A 17776-nucleotide genomic window follows, 5' to 3' on the forward strand; every position below is an offset into this window, starting at 1 on the left:
GTCGCACGACAGTAATGCCAAACTCTAGTCAGCCAATCATTACCGATATATGTTGACCATTTGACAGTAAAAATACTTCCCAATTGTATTCTTTAAAATGAGACTTAAACATGTGATCATCATGATCAACAGTTGTGATCGCATTATTGTCGGAGGACACATATTCCAACAATCTCCCATTTGTCCTCGACAAGTGTGCGTCACCAATTCTCTTGTCCTATTACTATCTCCCACTCAATGCAAAGTGTCTTTCAGGTCGTACTTGCAAGTGATCATATCGAGAGTGGTTTCCTCGATCTGGAGAATAACTGATTGACCGGATTTATCCACCATGGATACATTCCGAGCGTGGCCACGCATTTCCAGTTCATTACTCCTCGAGTGGCCCTGAGATATTTTTATAACCCTGACTAGGGGTGGACAATTCCTATCGCACTCATTCCCTTCAACTAGCCACAGCCATCATAACCCAAAATATGCCCATTTGACCCCATTTACGAAGGTCGTAGTAACATAAATCAAAGTTAATCTGAAACTGTGCCATCTTAGGCGAATAGTCTTTAGTCAAAAGAATCGGCTCATTTGAATACTATAGCAGCTCTCGCCACGACCAGGCTATATAAATTTGCCAGAACTCTATAAGCGGTCATTAGGCCCTACAAAATGTTCCTAACAGTCTGCCTATTTGATCGACTAGTCATCTCACATGACTCTATGACACTTGAACTTGCCATCAATCGCATCACACTCTAGTCACTTCGAGACATCACCTCATACAAGTGACTATGGGCAAATACTATGTTAATCCGTGTTCACTTTAAAGGGGTTCAATTGTCACTACAACCCGTTTAGATGTAACAATGTATAAATTAAAGATAAAAGACAAATGTGATTATGAACATGAACAAAACAACACTTTTATTTCATTTCAAAATCTAACATAGACTTAGTACACGTTCAAGTCCCATGGACGCCATATGTCCATCATGTTTAGCCTGTGATAAAGGCTTGGTGAGCGGATCGGCTATGTTGTCATCCGTCCCAACCTTACAAATCGCAATTTCCTTTCTTTCAATGAAATCTCTTATTACATGATATTTTCTAAGTACATGTCTAGATCTATTACTAGACTTCGGCTCCTTAGCTTGGAAGATCGTCCCACTATTATCACAATAGAGAGTGATGGGATCATTGGCGGTAGGTACTACTCTTAGACCTTCCGTGAATTGCCTGATCCACACAGCTTCCTTGGCAGCTTATGATGCCGCAATGTACTCAGCCTCCGTTGTTGAATCCGTGGTCACAGCTTCCTTGAAGCTTCTCCAGCTTACGGCACCACCATTGAGCATGAAAACGAAACCAGCTTGTGATTTCATGTCATCTCTATCTGTTTGAAAACTTGAGTCCGTGTATCCATTAACACGCAGCTCAGTGTCTCCTCCAAACACTAGGATAGAATCTCTAGTTCTTCTCATGTACTTAAGGATGTTCTTGACGGCTATCCAGTGACTCTCACCTGGATTTCCTTGATATCTACTCGTCATGCTCAACGCATACGAGATATCAGGACGCTTGCATATCATGGCATACATGATTGATCCAACAGCGGAAGCATAAGGAATCGTCTTCATGCGTTTAACATCATGGGGTTTGGAGGGATATTGAGTCTTGCTCAATATCGTCCCGGTTACCATGGGTACCAATCCTCTTTTGGATTTGTCCATGCTGAACCGTCGAAGAATCTTATCAACATAAAACTCTTGACTTACTGCTAATATCCTCTTGGATCTATCTCTATGGATCCGGATACCTAATATGCGTTGTGCTTCTCCTAAATCCTTCATTTGGAAGTGGTTACCTAACCACTTCTTAACAAAAGACAATGATACTGTCGTTTCAAACCAAAAATAAAATACCTAAGTACTACTAACATAAGTCAGCGGTAAGTAGGGTCGATCTCCACAGGGAGGCGGTGTACTATCTATTTGTCTATTTATCTGTCTAATGTCACAATGCTGGGGGTTTGATTGATTTGGTCTAACTAAACTACTGAAGCTAAATGCCAGAGAAAAGGGATAAAGGAAATTAACAATAAGAGAAAGGAAATATGCTAGGAGTCGGTCCACCGTGGCAGCTAAACTATCGGGAATACTAAGGCGATTAGACTATTGATAAGAAGAGCTATGGTCGTCACCTTTCGGTCCTTAAACCGCCCTAGAGCATAAATAGCTTAGCTTTCGCCCTCACTACAATACCCCATTGTAATTAAGCAAGCCTTCCCTTCCAATCTTTCGATCCAGGTCGGGGTTAACTAGATAAATGGTCTCCTGCATGCATACATTTGACCTCATAACAATTAAATTGCCTAATACAATTCTTATCGCAAGACTAATCTATTCAAGTCAATTATTACGCATTACTACCACGGCTTCCCTAATCCTAACATACTACGGAATTTAGCTAGACATGGAAATAAGGGAAACAAGAATAAAAGAAATAAGAACAATAAACATTAAATTAAAAAGAGAGAAGGGAAGAGAGAATTACTAAAATAAAAAAGATCCGGAAATGAAGAAGAAAAGTAACAGTGTATGTGAAAAATGATAAGTGAGGAGAAGCCCCCGAACAAGAGTCGGAGGAACGAAGTAGCGGAGGAGCGTTTAAATAACGTCCTAAGCTTCCTATTTATAGGAAATTAGGATTTATTAACCTAATTGACGGAATTAAAGCTAAAAAGCCCATCCCGTAGACAAATCCACTCGATCGAGTGGAATAAAACCACTCGATCGAGTAACTAAATCTTAAACCACTCGATCGAGTAGAAAATCTACTCGATCGAGTAAACCATAAATAAATCTACTCGATCGAGTACTTTCCAGCAACACTTTCCTGCTTTGCGCACTGAACTTCAAACGGCTCCCATTTCTTCGTTACTTGGGCAAAAAGGGCGATTCCGGTGGCGTTGGAAAGCTAAGAGGACAAGCTTTCATCTCCAATTTGAATAACCTGAATATCTAATGTAGACCTCTATATATGGCTCTCCAAAGTAGGCACTAGCAATTTGAAGTTCTTCCTTTGCTCGCCTAGCTATCTCTCTTCTTTGCGCATCTCAAAATAGCTACATTCCCGCTCCAAATTTACTCTTCCTCCAAATGCATGCTAAATGGACGGTAAAAGGCTTGATTTTACTACTTTCTGGTTTATTCCTGCAAATAAGACAAAACAAACCAAAGTAGCATATTCGGGGCATTTCGTAGCATAAACTACGATAAAAGCATAAAGATAGGCGCATAAATTAGGCTAAAAAGACTATATAAAATGCACGTATCAAATCTCCCCAAACCAAACCTTTACTCGTCCCCGAGTAAACTAAAATGCTACTAAAGGAACGGAAAAGATTGCTCAGAGCTAGCTACAAATGCCCACTTAAGCCAATTTAATGCACACGAACTAAAACTTATAGCAAGACAGTCATATGCAAACGAGTTATAAGATGTTTATAATAAAGCTGAACCGTCGACCTTGCATATACATGTAAGAGAGAAAGAAAAATAGTCGCTCACCTAAACTACGACCCACATAGACATGCATGCAACTAATATGATAGACAATTCTAACTACCGTACATACATTCCAACCAAACAAGGTCCTGTCACAGCCAAGGGCTTACAAAAATATGGTAAAGTAAGGCAACGGGTAAGAAAAGGCAAAACATTTATGGGAATGTGGAGGTATAGGTGATCAAGCTAGTACCTAAACAAAACCATATATCAACATCCGTTTCCAACTCAATTATGAATTAAGCACATATGCCCTTCATTTGGCATAAAATCTCACCAAACCAAACTAGAAATACTCCTCAAATGATATAAGATAGAACATAGGAGCAGAAACCGTCTCATCAAACAACATTCTTTTTTTTTTTTCTTTTCTATTTCTTTTTCTCGGTTTCACTTTCTTTTTTTCACTTTTCTTTTTTTTTTTGAATTTTTTTTCTTTCTTTTTTTTTTCTTGAATTCCTTTTTTTTTTCATTTCACGTCTTATTTTTTCATCATCCTCCTTTTCTTCATAAAATACAAACTCCGAATCAATAGATACAAGCCAAACTTGATACAATAAACAAAATACCGCAGGATAATCTAAACTAGCTTGACAAGGCAGGCTAAATTTGGATGTAGCTTAGGGTCAACAGGCAAATTTGGCTAATGTGGAGTTTATGGGTAAAAATGAAAGAAAGGGAAATTGTAAGCACCTCCCTGCATGTGACACCAACCACTAACCCGAATATATGACGGCAAAAAGCAATTGAATTTCATATACGTGCAAATTAATGAACATGTTATGCAAGGAGTAACTACTCACAATCCTACATGAAACTGGTCACAAATGACACCAGTTTATAAGGCTCTAAATCTTAGAAATTATAAGTAGGTTGCCAAAATTTCAGGTCAAGTCTATTCGTTCAGCTAAATTAAACATAAACTCGTAGATATGCAAAAGACAAAGCTAAAAAATAATAGTTCAAGCAAGGCTTAAGCAAAAAGACAAATGCAGTGCAAATTCATCATTGGAATATACCGTTCCGACTCAACCGATATGCTAAAGTAAACGTGAAAATTTTTGAATTTTTCATTTTTTTTTTAATTTTTATGGGATTTTATGAATTTTTATGAAATAAATAACATTGCAAACAGAAAATAAACGTGGTAACTGAAATGCAAACTAAAGGAAGAAAAGAGTAAAAGACGGAAAACTTACAAGATTGCGCGAAGAAGAGGGACCTCCCCAAACCGACCATGAAATGGGAGGTTGCTAAAGGCCCGGAAAACCGTCTCAGGAAGCTAATCCAAGTCAGATACACTCGATAGCAAGGGATAGTGGCTGATCGAGTAACATAGGCGTCTAAAACTGCTCGATCAAGAGGACAAATTGGTCGATCGAGTGGTTCTCTATTCTGTAGGTGGTCGATCGAGGAGAATAATCACTCGATCGAGTGAATTCATCAGCAAAAGTGCTCGATCGAGTAGAAAAACTACTCGATCGAGTAATTCTCAATGTATTCCTGCAAAATGCAATGAAAAACAGCCCGCAAACTAACTAATCAAGCAAACTGAGATAGTCTATGGTATAAAAACCATTTATTACAACTGAAAGTAAATAAAAATGCAAAATAAAATCGTCGGGTTGCCTCCCGGGTAGTGCTAGCTTCAGTCAGGTCCCAGCTCGACCTTCTTTTCTTCGAGCTCTCTAATTAATCACAATCAAAACAGCTCAAAGCGCGCAGCATTAAATCATACATCTGCGCATGTGCTATGATGCGTGTCTTTTATATAAGCTTTTCACCTCATTTTTACACGCATTTCTGTGCTTTATATGTAGCATCTGGCTACAAATACCCCCGAATATTCTACTTTGGTCCGTTTATTGTATTTTGCAGGAATTGACCAAAGAGGAGCTAAATCGAGCCTTAATTGTCCCAATTGTATGCATTCGTGGAAAATAAGGAGCCGGAGCTTAGAAATCTTACACTTGGAAGATGCATGAGCTGAATTCGGGAAGCAAATCAGGTCCTGACGTGCCCATATAGCTCGATCGAGTGGTTATCTACTCGATCGAATGCTTAATTATACTCAAGGTTGTTCGATCGACCGGTTTAAGGCGTCGATCGAGGAAGTTCTGCAAGCAGTGCTCGATCGAGAGGTTGTTCTCACTCGATTGAACACTGACGCTACTTTGAATCCTTACTTGCGCCTTGCATATTCTTGACATTTAGTTGGCATGATTATGTGCATAATCTACGAGTTTTTGTTTCTTCCTTATCTGAACGAATAGACTTGATTCTTTATGTCGGCAAGCTACATTACATTCTGAGGTTAGAGCTTTTTAAACTGGTGACATTCATGACCGGTTTCATTTAGGATGTGAGTAGTACTCTCTTTAAGACATGTAACATCAGTTTGCATAAGCATGAGTCTAGTCTTCTTAATACCTGTATGCATTCGGTCTGTGGATGGTGACACGTGTTAGGAGAGGCAGTCCCCTTATTTCATTCTACCCATGAGCCTCACATAGCCAAATTGCCTTTTTGTCCTATCAACTACTTTCTATAATACTTCCTACCCTAGCTGAGCTAGTAACGAGTAGTTCTTGGAATGTTTTATTGCAATATGGTTATTTTATCTGATTTCAGAAGATGGTGGAAGGATTGAAGGGAAAGAAAGAAAAAGAAAAAAAAAATGTTGAATTGAAAAAAAAGAGAACGAAAAGTGCGAAGAAAAAAAAATGGAAAATGAAGAAAAAATTCGAAAATGAAAAAGAATGAGAATTGTACAATGTTTCACACTCCCATGTCTTATCTATATTTTATGGAGAGTTGACGATTTCTGGCGTTTTGTGAGTTTAGTGCATAATTTTTGCACCGTTTCATCCTGCTGTTATGAGTACGAAGTTGGGATGCAGTCTATATTTGGATCCGTTGTTGCTAGCCTGGCTATTAACCTCACATATCCAAATTTATTTTAGCCCCTTCTTACCCATTACCTCACTTACCCAAATGTAAGTCCTCGGCACGTGTCTTGGTCATTAGTATGGTTGGAATGCATATGTACGGTTGTAGAGACTTTATTCATGTTAACTGCATGCATGTTCTTATAGGTCGAGTTAGGTGAGTGTCTGATCCCTTCCTATCTTTCACATTTATACTCACCTTGTGCCTGATTTTGAGCGACGAGCGACCCATGAGAGTCCGACATCTTTTGAGTCTTGCAAGGTCGACGGTTCAGTAAGCTTGAAACATTAATTTAACTCGTTTGCACTATTCAGTTGCCACTTTGTCATTTTGTTGCATTAAATTGGTTCTGGTGGATGATTTGTAGCTGATGCGTTAGTCCCGTTCCATTGTTCACCCTTAGTTGCATTCATATTTGCTTGGGGACAAGCAAAGGTTTGGTTTAGGGAGATTTGATGCGTGTCTTCTATATAAGGTTTTCACCTCATTTTTACACGCATTTCTGTGCTTTATATGTAGCATCTGGCTACAAATACCCCCGAATATTCTACTTTGGTCCGTTTATTGTATTTTGCAGGAATTGACCAAAGAGGAGCTAAATCGAGCCTTAATTGTCCCAATTGTATGCATTCGTGGAAAATAAGGAGCCGGAGCTTAGAAATATTACACTTGTAAGATGCATGAGCTGAATTCGGGAAGCAAATCAGGTCCTGACGTGCCCATATAGCTCGATCGAGTGGTTATCTACTCGATCGAATGCTTAATTATACTCAAGGTTGTTCGATCGACCGGTTTAAGGCGTCGATCGAGGAAGTTCTGCAAGCAGTGCTCGATCGAGAGGTTGTTCTCACTCGATCGAGTGATTTGCGTTCGATCGAGTAATCTTTCTACTCGACCGAGGGGTTTCGTGTGCTTCTAGCTTAATTCCGCCTAATCTTTTATGGGCTGTTGTAATTAGTCCATAGATTAGGTTTTAAGATGTTTTTCTAGTATAAGACTGAAGAAGAGTAACTACGTTAATGATCTCTGGCACTTACACATTTTTGGTTCTATTCCTTGTCACTGTTCTTTGGATTTTGCCCTTCTTTTACCTTTGCTACTCGGATTGGGATTCGCGATTGGTATCATCATTCTAATTTTATTTCTTAATCCTATCTACTGCTTTAATTCTTCCTCTCTTTATCTATTGCCTGATTCAATTTTATTTAGTTGTTATAATGTTTAATTTCAATTATCTATTTACTATTATTGTTAATTTAATTGCAATGAGTAGCTAATTTCCCTTGCTAAGACTATAGGGGATCCGTAATATGAAGGGAGAGTAATCGATTCATTAGGTTAATGCTAGTACTGTTTTTTGTTGGTTAAATGCTACAATTAACTGTATCTTTCTAATTGAGTCGACACAATTAGACCTATAATTCCTAGTGACCCTTGACCTGGACCGAAAGGTTGGAAAAGGTAGACTAGTAGCGAACAATAGAGTATTGCAGTGAGGGCGAAAGTTAAGCTGTTTACACTTTAGGGTGAATTAAGGACCGAAAGGTGACGTTCTCTACCCCTTAGACCGTATTTGCATTGACCTGAGACCTAGATTGCTTGACCGGATGATTACGGTGAACCGGTTGTCTTAGCTATTTTTCTCTATCTGTTATCTCCTCTATTTTAATTCTCTTTTCCTTATTCTCTTTAGTTTAGCAAATCACAATTATAAACCCCCAACTTGGTTACTTGACGAACTTAGATTTAGCTGACAATTTCCTTCCTCTCTGTGGATTCGACCCGACTTCCCTAGCTATATTAGTTAGAGCCAGTTGGTATTTTTGACAGGTACGTGACAGACGTGTCAAATTTTGGCGCCGTTGCCGGGGAGGTGGCGCAATTTTGCTGCTTTAATTAAGTTTGTCTCTCGTCTCAAGGAATTTATTCCTTGAGGCTGATCTCATTTTTGCGAAGCTTTGATAAGTTTTGCAGGTTAGTAGCCCATTTGCCAAGATGCCTACGATTACAGAGCATACAGAGCCATGTGGTAGATGTGGCGAGGAAGGGCATGACCTTTATGAATGCACGGCAAATGTAGAGCGCGCCCTTGGTTATAAGAAATACAAGCAAGGGGTCCCTTTTTCTCAGCTGTACGAGGAGATAAAGAATGTCTCTACCCCTCCTACGCCAGTGCCGCAGCCGGTCTCTCCTTCTGCAAACGAAGAAATTGCCGAATTAAAGTCCATTATGATGAGTATGTCACGGCAATCCGACACGGTCATAGCAGAATTGAGGGAACAAGTCGCGCAGTTAACACTCGCGACGGACCAAGCCAAGCTTCTTCCAATATGCAATCCAGTCAATGCAATGAATTCTCAAAATGACCTTACTCATGAAGAAGGCGAGGTTTTGATAGCTGACGATAACTCGGATGATGACTTAAACGAGTTTTTGGAGAAAATACTTGCTGCGTGTGCTATAACCACTCGATCGAGTGACTCTTCTGCTCGATCGAGTAGTTTAATTCACCCTTCAACTCGATCGAGTAAAACTAGTGGTCGATCAAGAGGCGCAGAAGTCAATGTCGGTCGATCAAGTGATTATCTTACTCGATCGAGTAACTACGCTGAAGAAAACACTCGATCGAGTGACAAGACTGGTCGATCGAGTGAAATAGAAGAAGAAACTGGTCGATCGACCAGTAAAAGTACTCGGTCCAGTGCTGTGAGTGGCGGGAATTCTATTTCACGATTTAATACCGCCACCGTGTCATCTTCCCCTGCTGTGGAGACGTCACGCATTGATGAGGGTAAAGAAAAAGTTGCAAGGCCACTCATTGCTACTAGGGTGCCCTTCCCAAGTCGTCTGAAGGACGCAAAGATCGAGAAACAGTACGGTAAGTTTGTGGACGTCGTGAAGAACCTTCAGGTAACTGTCCCTTTTTCCGAACTTGTTACTCAGATACCCACTTACGCCAAGTTCATGAAAGACATTTTGACGCGTAAGAGAAATTTAAGTGAATTTGAGACGATTTCGCTCATGGAAGAGTCCAGTAACTTACTTTTGAATAAGAGTCCGCCTAAAATGAAAGACCCGGGCAGCTTTTGTATTACTTGTGTTATAGGCAACATGGTTATTGATAAGGCCCTTTGCGATTTAGGTGCCAGTGTTAGTGTCATGCCCCTTCTTGTCTGTAAGAAACTGAACATGAGTCATTTTAAAGTGACTAACATTACCCTACAGATGGCTGATAGATCTGTTAGGAGGCCCTTAGGTGTCTTAGAGGACGTGCCTGTGAAAATAGGCAAGCTTTACATCCCAGTAGACTTCATTGTTTTGAATATAGCTGAGGACACTCGGACCCAAATTATCTTAGGAAGACCGTTCCTTTGTACAGCTGGGGCTGTTATTGATGTCAGATAAGGGCGTCTGACTCTTGCAGTAGGGGATGACGCTATCACATTCAGTTTGCCCAGCACTTTAGCCCATCCAATGATAGAGGACACTTGCTATTCGGTCGATATCATTGACGAGTCTATTTATGACTTCTGGTCGGGTTCTTTTATGAGTGACCCACTAGAAGCTCTCACACTTTTTGATGAGTGTGCAGATAGCCCAGATGACGATGACGCTGCGTTGGATTTGCTTGTTGATGATCTAGATGAGCATGATGGAGAGCAGGTGGAACAAATGATCAGCACTCTTTGCTCCATTGAGGTAAAGGTACCGGAATGTAAGCCTCTCCCTTCTCATCTTAAATATGCTTTCTTAGACAATACAGAGCAATATCCAGTCATTGTTAGTGCCAAGCTTAGTGATGATCAGCTGACCTCTTTGTTAGCTGTACTTAAGAAAAACAGGAAGGCAATGGGCTATTCATTGGACGATATCACGGGGATTAGTCCCGATATTTGTATGCATAGGATAGAGCTGGAGGAGGATCATAAACCTTGAGGGTGGTCAGCGCCTGGTGAACCGGAAGATGCAGGATGTTGTGATGGTGAGGTAATGAAGCTGCTGGATGCAGGTATCATTTATTCTGTCGGTAATTCTAAATGGGTGAGTCCAGTACAGGTAGTCCCGAAGAAAGGAGGGACAACTGTAGTTAAGAATGAGAAGAATGAATTAATACCTACCCGAGTAGTGACTGGTTGGAGGATGTGCATAGATTACAGACAGCTGAATGCCGCCACTAAGAAAGATCACTTTCCCCTTCCTTTTATTGATCAAATGGTAGAAAGGTTAGCTTCTCACAAATTTTTCTGCTATTTAGACGGGTACTCAGGGTTCTTTCAGATCCCTATCCACCCAGACGATCAGGCTAAGACCACATTTACCTGTCCTAAGGGCGTTTTTGCGTATCGCAGAATGCCTTTTGGTTTGTGCAATGCCCCTGCCACCTTCCAAAGGTGTATGATGGGGATATTTTCAGAGTACATTGAGTCTATCATGGAAGTTTTTATGGACGATTTCAGTGTTTATGGAAGTGATTTTTCTAACTGTCTGTCTAACCTTGAGAAAGTGTTGCAGCGCTGTATTGAGGTTAATCTTGTCTTTGAATCGGGAGAAGTGCCACTTTATGGTCAACGAGGGAGTTGTCTTAGGGCACTTAGTTTCTGATAGGGGAATAGAAGTTGACAAAGCAAAGGTGGAAGTGATTCAGCAATTACCACCTCCTGTTAATGTTAAGGGGGTGAGGAGCTTCCTTGGTCACGCCGGCTTTTATCGCCGGTTCATCAAGGATTTCTCCAAAATTGCTAAACCACTTACACAGCTGTTGCTTAAGGATGCCCCTTTTGTGTTTATCGACGCTTGTCTTTCTCGCTTTTAACAGGTTAAAGCAGGCCTTAGTCTCTGCGCCGATCATACAGCCTCCAAACTGGGACTTGCCGTTTGAAATTATGTGTGACGCGAGTGACTATGCACTAGGAGCGGTGTTGGGCCAGAGGAAAGACAAAGCTCTGAATGCTATCTACTATGCGAGCCGAACTCTGGATGAGGCTCAAGTGAAGTACACTACCACTGAAAAGGACCTGTTAGCTGTGGTTTATGCCTTAGAGAAGTTTCGTACTTATTTAGTTGGGTCAGAAGTCACTGTTTTTACTAACCATGCAGCTTTGAGGCATCTCCTTGCTAAGAAGGAGGCCAAACCACGGCTACTGAGATGGATACTCCTTCTTCAGGAGTTTGATTTGCAGATTAAGGATAAGAAAGGAGCTGAGAACGTTGTAGCTGATCACTTGTCGCGGCTGATGCGACAAGAAGGGGAAGATTCTATACCCATTGATGATTCTTTTCCGACGATTCTTTAATTGTTATATCGTCTATTGTTAACCAAGAACCTTGGTATGCAGATATAGCTAACCGTTGTCGTGGCAAGTGCCGCCTGACCTTTCTCATCGCCAGAAGAAGCGTTTTATGTATAACGCTAAGCGATTACGGGATGACCCTTACTTGTTTAAGGAATGTGCAGACGGTCTTTACAGACGGTGTATTCCGCAGTGGGAGACCAAAATAGTCCTGGAAGGCTGTCACTCCTCTTCATATGGTGGTCACCACGGTCCATCGCGCACCGTGGTTAAGGTACTTCAGTCTGGTTTTTACTGGCCTTCTTTGTTCGCTGACGCCAAATCTTTTGTTTCAGCTTGTGATGCTTGCCAACGATCAGGGAACATTTCAAAGAGACATGAGATGCCACAAAACGGCATCCTAGAGGTTGAGGTTTTCGATGTCTGGGGCATTGATTTCCAGGGACCGTTCCCCTCCAGTAAAGGTAACATGTATATCTTAGTAGCTGTAGACTATGTGTCGAAATGGGTTGAGGCAATTGCTTCACCCAACTGTGATGCTAAGACCGTGATAAATATGTTCAAAAAGATAATATTCCCCCGATTTGGTGTCCCTAGGGTCGTCATTAGTGATGGGGGGATGCATTTTAAAGAGAAGAAGCTAACTTCCATACTGTCTAGAGTTGGTGTCCAACACCGGCGTGGTTTGGGGTATCATCCCCAAACTAGTGGTCAGGTAGAGGTCTCTAATCGCGAGTTGAAAGAGATCTTGTCTAAGGTAGTTTCTAAATCACGGAAGGACTGGAGTCTTAAGCTAGATGACACATTATGGGCCTACAGGACTGCCTTTAAGACACCAAAATTTGTGCATCCCCTTATAGGCTAGTTTATGGGAAATCGTGTCATTTGCCTGTTGAATTGGAATGTAAGGCCTGGTGGGCAATTCGTGAGCTTAATTATGATCCTAAGTTATGTGGTGAGAATCGTCTTTTGCAGCTAGATGAATTGGAAGAGTTTAGGCTTAATGCCTATGACAGCTCGCGCATTTATAAGGAAAAGACAAAGAGATGGCATGACAAGAGAATCTTACCTCGTGAGTTTCATGTTGGGCAAAAGGTGCTGCTGTTCAATGCCCGGCTGAGATTATTTCCTGGCAAGCTGAAGTCCAGATGGAGTGGTCCTTATACGGTGACAGCTGTTACTAAGTTTGGATCCGTGGAGCTTGAAGATTCCGAGGGTCACAGATTCAAGGTGAATGGCCAGTATGTGAAACATTACCACGAGGCGAGTGAAGCAGACAATCGTGTCGAAGTCTTGCTCTTCGACGAACTCGACGCGCCAGTTAATTGATGCCAGAAAGGTCGTGCGGGACCTCTTAAACCAGCGCTCTCCGGGAGGCAGCCCGGACTGTTTTATTGTACTTCTGTTGAACTACTTATTTTCCATTAGCTTAAGTTGAACTTTAGACACTTTCTTTGAACTTCCTACGCTGCTTTATTGCTTTTTATGCGTGTTTTGCAGTCCAAGGTACTCGATCGAAGGATATTGTGCTCGATCGAGCACTTTTTAAGGCAGCTTCCACTCGATCGAGTGATATTCTCCTCGATCGACCAAAACCAATACCACGCCTACTCGATCGAGTGGTTTTTCACTCGATCGAGTCCATCCATGCAACAGTCCATTCGATCGAGCTGTTCCAAGTGCTCGATCGAAGGGTTATGACTTCCAGCCGCTACTTTACGTCTATGGAGCCACTGCTTGACTTTCCTTGACCTCCCATGTTCATGGTCGGTTTGGGGAGGTCCCTCCTTAAGACATTTTGTAAGTTTCCCGACTCCACTTCTCCTTTTCCTTTCAGTTTGCATTTCTTTCCCTATTTTTGGTACAATGAGGACATTGTACGATTTGGTTTGGGGAGGTATGCATCCATATCTGTGTCTGCATGTTTTCTTGCATTTCTGCTTCCATGTTTATTATTATCGCATGCATTGTTGCTTTTAATTCCAAAAAAATCACATAAAATTTAAAAATTTTCATGTTTAATTTGAGTCGGAACGTTTGAACACTGACGCTACTTTGAATCCTTACTTGCGCCTTGCATATTCTTGACATTTAGTTGGCATGATTATGTGCATAATCTACGAGTTTTTGTTTCTTCCTTATCTGAACGAATAGACTTGATTCTTTATGTCGGCAAGCTACATTACATTCTGAGGTTAGAGCTTTTTAAACTGGTGACATTCATGACCGGTTTCATTTAGGATGTGAGTAGTACTCTCTTTAAGACATATAACATCAGTTTGCATAAGCATGAGTCTAGTCTTCTTAATACCTGTATGCATTCGGTCTGTGGATGGTGACACGTGTTAGGAGAGGCAGTCCCCTTATTTCATTCTACCCATGAGCCTCACATAGCCAAATTGCCTTTTTGTCCTATCAACTACTTTCTATAATACTTCCTACCCTAGCTTAGCTAGTAACGAGTAGTTCTTGGAATGTTTTATTGCAATACGGTTATTTTATCTGATTTCAGAAGATGGTGGAAGGATTGAAGGGAAAGAAAGAAAAAGAAAAAAAAAATATGTTGAATTGAAAAAAAAGAGAACGAAAAGTGCGAAGAAAAAAAAAATGGAAAATGAAGAAAAAATTCGAAAATGAAAAAGAATGAGAATTGTACAATGTTTCACACTCCCATGTCTTATCTATATTTTATGGGGAGTTGAGGATTTCTGGCGTTTTGTGAGTTTAGTGCATAATTTTTGCACCGTTTCATCCTGCTGTTATGAGTACGAAGTTGGGATGCAGTCTATATTTGGATCCGTTGTTGCTAGCCTGGATAATAACCCCACATATCCAAATTTATTTTAGCCCCTTCTTACCCATTACCTCACTTACCCAGATGTAAGTCCTCGGCACGTGTCTTGGTCATTAGTATGGTTGGAATGCATATGTACGGTTGTAGAGAGTTTATTCATGTTAACTGCATGCATGTTCTTATAGGTCGAGTTAGGTGAGTGTCTGATCCCTTCCTATCTTTCACATTTATACTCACCTTGTGCCTGATTTTGAGCGACGAGCGACCCATGAGAGTCCGACATCTTTTGAGTCTTGCAAGGTCGACGGTTCAGTAAGCTTGAAACATTAATTTAACTCGTTTGCACTATTCAGTTGCCACTTTGTCATTTTGTTGCATTAAATTGGTTCTGGTGGATGATTTGTAGCTGATGCGTTAGTCCCGTTCCATTGTTCACCCTTAGTTGCATTCATATTTGCTTGGGGACAAGCAAAGGTTTGGTTTGGGGAGATTTGATGCGTGTCTTTTATATAAGGTTTTCACCTCATTTTTACACGCATTTCTGTGCTTTATATGTAGCATCTGGCTACAAATACCCCCGAATATTCTACTTTGGTCCGTTTATTGTATTTTGCAGGAATTGACCAAAGAGGAGCTAAATCGAGCCTTAATTGTCCCAATTGTATGCATTCGTGGAAAATAAGGAGCCGGAGCTTAGAAATCTTACACTTGGAAGATGCATGAGCTGAATTCGGGAAGCAAATCAGGTCCTGACGTGCCCATATAGCTCGATCGAGTGGTTATCTACTCGATCGAATGCTTAATTATACTCAAGGTTGTTCGATCGACCGGTTTAAGGCGTCGATCGAGGAAGTTCTGCAAGCAGTGCTCGATCGAGAGGTTGTTCTCACTCGATCGAGTGATTTGCGTTCGATCGAGTAATCTTTCTACTCGATCGAGGGGTTTCGTGTGCTTCTAGCTTAATTCCGCCTAATCTTTTATGGGCTTTTGTAATTAGTCCATAGATCAGGTTTTAGGATGTTTTTCTAGTATAAGACTGAAGAAGAGTAACTACGTTAATGATCTCTGGCACTTACACGTTTTTGGTTCTATTCCTTGTCACTGTTCTTTGGATTTTGCCCTTCTTTTACCTTTGCTACTCGGATTGGGATTCGCAATTGGTATCATCATTCTAATTTTATTTCTTAATCCTATCTACTGCTTTAATTCTTCCTCTCTTTATCTATTGCCTGATTCAATTTTATTTAGTTGTTATAATGTTTAATTTCAATTATCTATTTACTATTATTGTTAATTTAATTGCAATGAGTAGCTAATTTCCCTTGCTAAGACTATAGGGGATCCGTAATATGAAGGGAGAGTAATCGATTCATTAGGTTAATGCTAGTACTGTTTTTTGTTGGTTAAATGCTACAATTAACTGTATCTTTCTAATTGAGTCGACACAATTAGACCTATAATTCCTAGTGACCCTTGACCTGGACCGAAAGGTTGGAAAAGGTAGACTAGTAGCGAACAATAGAGTATTGCAGTGAGGACGAAAGTTAAGCTGTTTACACTTTAGGGTGAATTAAGGACCGAAAGGTGACGTTCGCTACCCCTTAGACCGTATTTGCATTGACCTGAGACCTAGATTGCTTGACCGGATGATTACGGTGAACCGGTTGTCTTAGCTATTTTTCTCTATCTGTTATCTCCTCTATTTTAATTCTCTTTTCCTTATTCTCTTTAGTTTAGCAAATCACAATTATAAACCCCCAACTTGGTTACTTGACGAACTTAGATTTAGCTGACAATTTCCTACCTCTCTGTGGATTCGACCCGACTTCCCTAGCTATATTAGTTAGAGCCAGTTGGTATTTTTGACAGGTACGCGACAGACGTGTCATGCTACACAAAAGCATAAGTAGCACAATAGTGGATTACAGAAATAGGAAATAAAAATATGTAAACATTTAAGTCTAACAAATTTCCTATGCGAGCTCCTAAATTTATCCACAAAATATAGGAGCGCGGGAGCAATTGTCAATATATTAGGGTCCCGATTCAGATTAGCAATTTTGACATGATAAGTACGGTGAAAGGCAGTTAAATTATACATCCACATGGGAGGGGGTATAGCATTAAAAGAATTAGCACGAGTCAAATGAGGTAGCTTACTTTGAAAATTAACAATAATAAAACTACCGCTAATTACCTCAGGTAGGTTGCTCTCAATGGAGTCATCGACAAAAGAGTGTAATACCTCATCCGTGCTAGGAGCAAATACCGACTCAGCTGTCCTTTCGTCGCCCTCAGTGGAATTCGTCCCGTAAATCTCAGCCTCAAGCGCATCCAGCTCGGCCTTGAAAAGGGGAGACTCACCATAACCGTTGTCATCATCAAAATCGTCATCTAAATCAAACCCATATGACGAATCAAAGCTCCCAATGGCCAATTCAGTCGATCGAGCAGAATAATCACTCGATCGACCAATTTCCTCCTGAATTCCACTCGATCGAGTAGAAATTTCACTCGATCGAGCACTTCCTCCTGGAAAATCACTCGATCGACCAATATTAGTCACTCGATCGAGTGATTCCTTCTGTACATGGCTGAAATCTTCGTGTGGGGCAGTGAAATATGATAGAAACTTGTCGTCCGAGTCATAAAAGTCATTCTCAGCATTGGGCAACACGGTTTCCTCAGGGGAAAAACTGCTCTCAGCAAGGTATACCTCTTCTGGTTGCCAATTATCTGACTCAGCTGCTAGCTGAGCTATTTGTGACTCCAGCTCATTGATTTGAGCGTCCATACGTCTATCACTCTCTTGCCTCACTTGATCATAATCTTGCAATTGACATACGAATGTCTCCATTAAAGATTTCAGCTCCGCAATTTCTTCTTCTTTTATATCAGGAGGATCTTGTTGCGGTGGCCATTGATAGGGTGGATGTGGCGGCACACCTACAGCAGCTTGACTAGCTCGACTGCGCTGCTTGAACGCGTAAACTTCGTCATTCTCTGCCAAACAGAAAACTGCATCATGCCCAGCAGCACCACATCTCCCTTGAGTAGAAATCACCTTTGTTCCATATAATAGAACATTGGTGATGGGTCAAAGGTACTCAAGCCTTCCCTTTGACGATCTTTCACCTAGAACTGTCTAGGTAGTACCTGTAAGGCCTATCAAAATAGCACTC

Source organism: Silene latifolia, chromosome 8 (assembly GCF_048544455.1).
Source record: "Silene latifolia isolate original U9 population chromosome 8, ASM4854445v1, whole genome shotgun sequence".
Taxonomy (NCBI): domain Eukaryota; kingdom Viridiplantae; phylum Streptophyta; class Magnoliopsida; order Caryophyllales; family Caryophyllaceae; genus Silene; species Silene latifolia.